Here is a 9,330-nt window from a genome sequence, read left to right as displayed (position 1 = left end):
AGAAGGAAATTATGTGGTGGTGACACGTGGCAGACGGAGGTGAGGTGGCCGCACACGTGGCAATAGACGTGAGGTGGAAGCAACACGTGGAGGTGGTCCCCGGTGATGATGTGGCAATTGGTAGAGGTGCCACGTGGCATTTTATTTTATTTTTTAAAAAATCAAGTTAGCGACGAAATTTTTCCGTTGCTAATTTGCGACGGAAACTTCTATCAAGAATTAGCAACAGATTAGTGACAGAAAAATTCCGTCGGTAATTAGCGACGGAAAATCCATCGCTAATCCGTCTCTAATTAGAGACGGAATTTCAATTCCGTTGCTAATCCGTTTCCGTCGCTGATTCCGTCGCTAAATAAAAAATTTCGTCGCTAAAAACATATTTTTTTGCAGTGGATGTGCTCTGCCTGGTGCAAGGAAGTGCTATCAATCGAGATGGCCATTATGTTTTAATGTAACATTAGTAGTTAATATGAGATTTCATGGTATGAAATCGTTATAGGTGATAATAGAATAGTTGAAAGCAAGGTGGATTGTGAATCACTCGTCTGCTTTTTTAAAAGTTTAAATTTTTAGACAATGAATTTCAATATTATTTTCATGTTCAACTCTTGCATTGGAATTCTATTTTTAAATGATTTATGTTTTGAAACAAAAAAAAATTATCCAATTTTTTCCAAGTTAGAAACTTGGCGCTCAATGATTGACAGACTTTATCATGACCCTATTAGTATATATTAAAGTTAGGCACTATACAAGATATATTCTAAACTAAAACCACAACTTTAAAATTTGAGAGACTAAAACTAAAATAAATCTAAATTTCAAGAATCAAAATTAGATTAACCCAAATATTAATTTTCAACGAAGTTCGACGTTGTGGGTTGATAGTTGAGTCACTTAAACATGTTGCTAAGAGTTTAGTCCCAACCGTTGTGCCTGAAAAAAAAAAAAAAAAACCATTGTTGGGAGATGCAGTGTCCACTTCTGTAGCCTCAAAAGCAATTATTGGCTATCAGTAAAGGGCTGCGCTTGGTAGAAAAAATGACTTCTAGTTTTAATTTAAATAGTTATTTGAAAATATTTTAATGATTCATTTAAGTATAGATTTAGGTTTTTCGGTCAAAAACAGTATAGATTTCGGTTTTTTAGATATATTTTTACATAGATAAAGTTTCAATTTATTTAATAGTAAAAAATAAATAAGATTTATATTAACCTTCAAAGTAAAAGAAACTTAATTGTGAATTACATAAAAAAATAATTACCTGTCATATTAAACAAACAAAAAATACTGTTATGTCATATATATATGCGGCAAATGGTGATCTCCGTGGCACAAATTCTTTGCTTTTCAAGCAACTCATAGACTATCTTGAAACCACATTAGAGTTCAACTAATCGAGTTTAAATGGGCTCGGCTGTTATACCGATTCTACTCTTCTTGACATCTGCTTATTGTGTATTCACATAAACAATGAGATTATGTCTATGTTGATGTGAAAGTAGGCCAATTAGTTTGTAATTTTTTCTTTTAAGAGACCAATACATATTTATAAAGGGAAAATCATATTGAAGAAGTTATATGATGAGAGGATGACATATAAAGACAACCACATTTAATATCTGGCCATCTCGTGGAAGGACTAAAGATATGAATAAAGGTTAGTTAAGGGGCAAATAAAATTTTAGGAATACATTCAAAACATTGTATTACTATTGCTCGAGTTAAGACAAAAGCATAATTTTAAAAAATTTTGGGTACCAAAAGATAATTTTAAAACTTATGCTTACAAATTTTAAAAAAAAATTCAAAAAATTTATGGAAGGTGGAGAAAAATGTCTAGGACCATATTTGAAGCTCAATTATGACGAAAAATAAATAAAGAAAATAATTTTTTAGAAAAAATAAACAAAAATAAGGTAAATTTATTTTAGGATTAATGTGAATTTATTAAAATGGTTTCATACCCTAGAAATGAAAATTGTGGTTTAAAGTATATTTTAAGTGATTTTACACAAAAATGGGGTAATTTCTCAAAAAATTAAGGAAATACTTAGAGACCAAATTTGGATTTGAGAAAAATTAGAACATTACTCCCTAATAAATGTGAATTATTGATGGTCTCTCATTAGTTATATGATCAAATAAATTTCAAAAAGCATTTGGGAAAGACTATGGCATTAAGGTACAATTTTAACCCCGATCTTATTTTTAGATATAATTTTTCACCTGATTTTTTATTTAAAGTGCAATTTTATCTCTAATCTTTGGGTGAAGGTCAAATTTGCACCCAAATATTAGAGATAAAATTGCACCTGAAAAAAAAATCAGGGGTAAAATTGCACCTGAAAAATAACATCAGGGACAAAATTACACAACTAAAAGATTAGGGATAAAATTACAGCTCAAAAATAAGATTATGATCAAAATTGCACCTTAACCCAAGATTATATTATTCTCATGATAATTGAAAGATTGAAATTAAATAGCCTAATTAGACTTTTGGAAGGACAATCCGTGGCCTCTCTGAAGTACTCATCATGTGGCGATATCTGAAGCAATGGAGGAATAAGAGAAAATTCTTGGCCGTTTGATCGAAAGGAGACATTAAAATAATGATTTGGACTTTCAAGATTATGTAATTTGCCTGATGAGTGAGAAAAGAGCACCCAAAAGTGTACTACTCCCTCATTTTTGCTACAAAAGTCGGCCAAGCAAGGGAAAAAAAAGGAGGAACAGAAAATGAAAGGCGAGGAAGAGAGGAAGAAGGAAAAAGAAGCGAAAAGATGAAGAACCAAGTGGAAAATGTGACTTGGATGCCAAATTTCTTGATCTCATCTACTTCCCTCGCTTAAGACCACTTATAATCTCTAAAACCTCTCTTGATTCCATGTTTAGCAAGAGGAGAAGGTTAAGTTAGAATTTCGAAAGAGAAAGATTCAGGAAATTGAACTTGGAACCAAAGTAAGTGTTGATATTCTATTGATCATGTTGGTGGCGTTGGATTGCATGTTCTTGAGTTTTTTTTAAAAAAATAATTTTTGGAGACGGAATACATAGGTGGATTTATATTAATAAATAATAAATTACAATGAATTTACGTTCATTGAATTGCATACCTCAATGTGTAAGAAAATAATAATATAAATTATTAAACTTTTTTTTTCTTCCTTTAGTCTTTAATGTGAGATATACTTAACTATTTTGAGCAGATTAAGAATGTTAGTTAAATTAGTTAATATGATTTTTTTTTCTAAAACAGCTTAAGCATCTTTCTTAATTTTCTCCCTCCCTGAAGAACGAACCATCAATCGCCTTAGGTTTACTTCAAAATTAACCGAATTATTGCAATACAGTACACGATCCGAGTCGTATTCACTTTAATGAGCCTCTAAAACGATCCTAAGTAGACTAAGTATCAAAAACAATAAATTGACAGGGCAAAAAGGTTTTGGGTTTTTAAAAATTAATTTTACTTTACTAACTATTAAAGATGCAATGGAATAAATCTAAACTATTATTTTTTTTAAATAAAAATGAATGGGAATGGATATGATAATATACATAAGATGAATGCTTCTTGGAAATGGATTAGTGACCTTTCTTGCTCAAAATATTTTGGGAGTTAAAAACAATACACCAAGTCTTAATGGAAAACCTCAAAACACCGTTTGGGTCTAACAATCATAATTAGTGATTACTCCTACCACCGTAAATAATAAACACTTCTTAAGTTGCTATTTAAAACCACTTAGTGTGCATTAATTGTGATTAAATCAAATAGCTCATTCCTCTTAAAAAATAATGCTTAACTGCGACATTAATCGAATGTTCAAATGAGACATTCCAAAGCAAGCTCAAATCCATTGTATCATCCACACTAACATGCGAAACAGTACAATATCAATAAACTTACAAAAAAGAATATAAGAATATAACATTTAAGCCACAAAATTCAATCACAATCACAAGTGCTTAATTCAATAGAGATAATCAACCGAAATCTCAGTGTCTAACATTACACAGCACCATTTTACAACCAGAGAATCCAAATTTAGATAAGACAAAGTGAATTGAATTAAATTAACTCCCCTTTTAGCTTCTAGAACTACAGCCACTGATCCATCTCCAAGAGGCAATGAACTCAACTAGTCATGGAACCCGACGCAGATACAACTTGTATGAATCATCAAGCAACCATGCAAGTTGAGGTGAAGGGATGCATTCAGGTGAATAATGAAGGAGGTCGAGAAGGTTGATGAAGACGATGGTGGATTAAACGGAATGGAATGGTGAAGATGGCGATTCCCCTGTGCCTCTGTCACCTCTCTCTGTGAAGATGATGATGAATGGAATGGAGGTCGTCGGCAGTGATGAAAGGAACAGAGATGGTCGCCGATGGTTATGGGTGTGAGAGAGAGAGATGTGGCGATGGTAATGGTAGAAGGTGGATGACGATGGTGATGATGAAATTGAGGGAAGATGAAAAAGAAGAGGATGATGGTGAAGCAATGGTTTGGATTGGCGAGAATGAGAACGGAGGAGTGTGGGTGTGATCTCCGGCGAGTCCCTCTGGTTCTTCCTCACGCCGTAGACTCTGGTCCTTCGTTCTGTCTCTCTGCCAACTCATCTCTGCCACGATCTCTCTGCCAACAGGAAGATTCAACGGAGACGAAGATTGGTGGAGAAAGGATCGAGATCCTCTGGTCTGCCTCTCTCGTCGCTGGTCCTCTGGTCCTTCGTTTTGTCTCTCTGCCACGATTTCTCTGCCAACAGGAAGATTCAACGGAGACGAAGATTGGTGGAGAAAGGATCGAGCTCCTCTGGTCTGCCTCTCTCGTCGCTGGTCCTCTGGTCCTTCGTTCTTGCTCGCCATTGACTCCTCTGGTCCTCACTCTCCCTCTCGTGTGCCTCTCCTCTGCCTCCACCCGGGAGGCGATGATTTTTTTGGCCAAACCCTGAAGGCGATGATGAGAATCAGTTTTAGTGCAGCAGTAAAACGACGCCGTTTTACTGCCTCTGGTCCTCCTTTATTTTAATTTTTTGATATTTCTTGCTTTTTTTTTTTTTTTTTTAATTCTTCCAAAAACCTGAAATTAAAAATTGAAATAAGGTAGCGTTAATTGTCTTTAAAGATTAATTAATCACAATTATGATAATTTTGCCCCTAGGTAAAGCACTCTAATACAAATTATACTGAAATAATACAATTAAGGACTAATAATAATGAAAAAAGCCCACCAAAAAGATATGAAAATGCATGTAAAACATAGGTTTGTCATTCCCTCTCCTACTTGATTATTGTTTGAGGAATATCAATAGTGTTAATTCGGGAAAAACTGGTAAACATATAAAATAGTTCTTATACGGAGAACCAACATTAACCCTCCAATTAGGTATTACATTAAAGACCGGAGCACTATTAAACTAAACATTCTTATACTCAAAATTACAAACATGCATGCCTTGTCCATCGCAGGGGTGCACTGCTAGTTATGCTATACTTGCTTTAAATAGATCCTTCCTTAATTGAATTTATTTTTCTGGCCTGAATCCTTAATTGATTACTATACCAGATCGCTTCAACAATGTATCACATATACGGGTACGCAAACTTCCCTTACATTAACATCAATTTGAAAAACTTTTTTGGAATGCATTTGAAGTTAAATAAATTGGAAAACTTTCCTAATTCATGATACAACAAGATCCTTTCATATTAAAAACTTCAAGAATTCATATTAATTATTTAAGAAAACATTATTGATATCAATCACATACAGATTGACAAACAACACATTTGGTAATGTTTGACAAACTATGTTTTTTTTCACAGAAATATTTATCTTTTTTTTTTTTTTTGGTTGCCCACCTAGTTCATCGGAGCTTTGCTCCGACTACATCTAGATCCAACCTGTGTCACGCACTTAGCTGTGGTGGGTAAGTCTCCCAATGAGGATTTCTGCATACGCTGATGCTCGAACTCGAGATCTCGCTTAAGCGGTACCAAGCCGCTTACCACTTGGACCAAAGCCCAAAGACATAACCCTAGGCCCAAACAACCCCTCAAATATAAACTCTAACCCTACGTAAAAGCTAGAAGGATCCTCATGCGTCCGCCACTGCCACTGCCAGGGAGAAAAAAAAAAAAAGAAACCCACCATAAGCAACCGAAACAGTTTGACAAACTATTAAACATACACTCAAGCAAATTAAATACACTCGTTGCATCAAATAAAATTCATGCAATAGGCTCCAACAGCAGTGGCACTATATTCATCATCTTGGATGGTAAAGCCATCTCCATGTTGGTACATGCACAGGGGCATCCTTACAAGGTTCATAGCAACTTGAATGAAGCTCCTTGAGTCATACGAAGAATAGCTAATAACGTCTTCATTCAACTTCTTCCAAGTTTCACACATCAAGGAATTTATGTGCCTGTGAGCGTCAGCTTCAGAAGTTCCAATATCATTCATATAACATTCAACTGATTTGGGTATGTCGCCAGTCTCCTTTTCTCGCTGTAACAGTAAAGATTTGTAGAAAATTTATGAGTATCATATTTCATGCAACACTTAGGGTTTACTTGGCATAGTGATTGGAACCTTCAAATGTAGCTTTTCAATCATTATTTATAAAATAAAAAGTAAGTGTGAAAAAAGTTTTGTTTCGACTTATATGAAAGTACTTATAAGCACTTAATAAAAGTCATCCCAGACAAAGCCTTAGAGGTTAATTAAAATGAAAGGATTGTAACATGATATACCTTAGCTGTTCCCAAATCATTGGAAAGGCGGAAAATACTGCATGAACGGCTAATAACATTAGAATATTCTTCTAGCCTAGTCGTGTCCTCCTTATTTGTTAAATTAGGAAGTAAAAAATAAGCATGAATAAGTAAGACTGGTCCACTAACTGAAATCCTTGCATTTTCTAGGCACTCATGAAAGCTGGGTTTATAATCATTATGGCACCATGTTGCCTCAACCAGATCTAATTTACAGAGATCAAACCACGGCAAAAGTTTGGAAACAATAATTAATATATAAAATTAGAAAATACCATGATTAGTTAATTTATATTATATACCAATAAGAAAAGATGAAACCGATGAATTAAATAAAAGCATACCACTTTCTTAACGAGTGGAATGATGTTGCGCCCATTTTCTTCGAGGAAGTCGAAAGCCACTTCATTGACAAGATTATAAAGTGCAAGGAAGCATATTTTCATGTAATCTGGAAGTTCATCCAAGGCATTTATATCCCATCTATGTCATAAAAGGGGCATATATAAAATGATAATACATTTATGCCGATTATAGGACAATAAATTATGTATATCAAAAGACAATTTACCAACCTGTTAACCACTTCTGTGAAAAGTTTTAGTTCTTCCAAAGTGCCGTGAACATCATAAATATCATCGATTGTAGTTATTAAGCGATATCCTTGGACATCACTCTTCTAAACTTTTCATGTTCTGGTTCAAAAGCCACACTCACTGTCCAAATGAAGCTTTCCGCCATTCTATCCCTTGCAAAATTCAGTTTTTCTCCAAGTCCAGTTTCTTTCCACCATCTTCAAATAGAAAACATTAAGTGAAAAAGATTGGCTTATTAATTAGGACGTAGTATGCTTATTTTCTCCTTGGTTTTTTTCTAAAATTTTTTAAGGGCTAGAGCTTGCTAAAATTCTTCTTGTAGTTCCATCGATTTTTATAATTGAAAATAAAACCATTCAGAAACATGTTTGAAACTCATAATCTTATTCGGTTGAATTGTAAAATAAACCAAGTGTTGTATACTTACGAAACAAACTTCAAAGAGACTGAAAATTTTACTTGAAAATATTCAACGAATAAAATGCTTCCTAGCAGCTTGACTATGTATCATTATTTTCACCTTGATGCATGTTTCATATCCTCTTGGTGGGTGGCTTGTACGATGTTGAAGTCCAATTTAGCAGGCTTGAGCAAAGAAGGGTTCATGTTTAATCTTCTTTTATAGACATTGATGAACCATCGAGTTGCTAATCTTGACAACCTCCAATGTAGTGGAAGCTCCAGGGCATGACTAACCAAGAGTGATATTTCATCGTCTCCACTACTTTTTTGTTCGCAAATTCTTTGAGATGAGTTGTTCTAAACTGTCTTGCTTTTTCCAATGCTATTTCACCTTCCATTGAATGAAAAGATGCTTCATACAGGGATAGCATACCCTTGATATCACCCGAAAGGCAAGAATGAAAATTGCCGTTGTCATCTAGGAAATCGTCAAATGTCTCTGAAACTAACCATGCAATTACAAATTGAATAATTGTTAGCACTGGTTAATTAAGACAATTTGTGTACTTTATAATTTGTGAATAAAATTTATGCCTGCTGACACATCATAGTAGCCTTGTTGTCTTAATAGTCTGAATTCAAGAGCCATGGCATATAAATTGTCATTTATTTTTAATGTGTCATTATTGTAAATATTTTCCATTATGTTCCTTATCTCTCGCCTAAAATGAGAAGCCACTTCCAGTCTTTGCAAGTCATCGATGAGCTCTAGTTGTTCTACAGCATTTGTCAAAGTCAAGAGCATCACTCTTCTTTCTTCAACCGATCTCTTTCTTCTAGATATGACTCTTCCTGTAAACAATTCAAAGTTGGGCCATCATAAATTGTCGGTCATGATTAGAAAATCGACCATTCGCAAGGGAAAAAAATATCATCATGACATGGAACAAAATTTCAACAAAACAAGTAAATGAACGTGAAACAAGCCATACCACAAAATCACTTCTTATCGATTGGATATAATCATAATCCCAAATTGAGGGTTGAAAGTGATTTGCAGATCGGCAAGAAGTATTGCTTTGATTATTGGAATCAATAGTGGTTGAAGCCTTGCAATGCATTGTATTTGGAAAACCGGAGGTCTTGATTGTTGAAAGCGGTGGTGCTGGTTTTGTTTGGAGCATTTTGGTTTTGAAGATAATTCTATTTGAAAGCAAGGGAAACTGGTAGAGAGCCATTGGAGTGAAAAAAAAAAAAAAGAGCTTCTACTTAGTTCTAGCTTTTTTGGCTATGTTCTGAGGAGAATGGAACCCCAAGTTCGCTATTTATAATGGGTATGAGTCCTTTAATACCAAATACTTAGATGAATCTTTTTTTATTTTTGGTTTGCACGATGACAAAGAAAGGCTCCATTTTTATAGTATTTTGTACAGAAAGCTATGTAAGGTTTGTTATAGTGTTGTATGGAAATCTCAAGGAAGCCGCATGAAAATATATAAAATATTCGTATTTAATTATTTAGTGTGAATTTTCTGAAGAAT

The 9,330-nt window shown here is 34.1% G+C and overlaps 1 pseudogene; it reads right to left on the bottom strand.

The window, feature by feature from the left end:
• Positions 1-3,956: 3,956 nt before the first annotated feature.
• On the bottom strand, positions 3,957-9,027 carry LOC114740930 ((-)-alpha-terpineol synthase-like; annotated as a pseudogene).
• Positions 9,028-9,330: the final 303 nt, after the last annotated feature.

This window comes from Neltuma alba, unplaced genomic scaffold, assembly GCF_004799145.2.
Source record: "Neltuma alba isolate B1F8T4 unplaced genomic scaffold, ASM479914v2 tig00003202_pilon, whole genome shotgun sequence".
NCBI classification, from domain to species: Eukaryota; Viridiplantae; Streptophyta; class Magnoliopsida; order Fabales; family Fabaceae; genus Neltuma; species Neltuma alba.
This window is presented reverse-complemented; position numbering and strand designations above follow the sequence as displayed.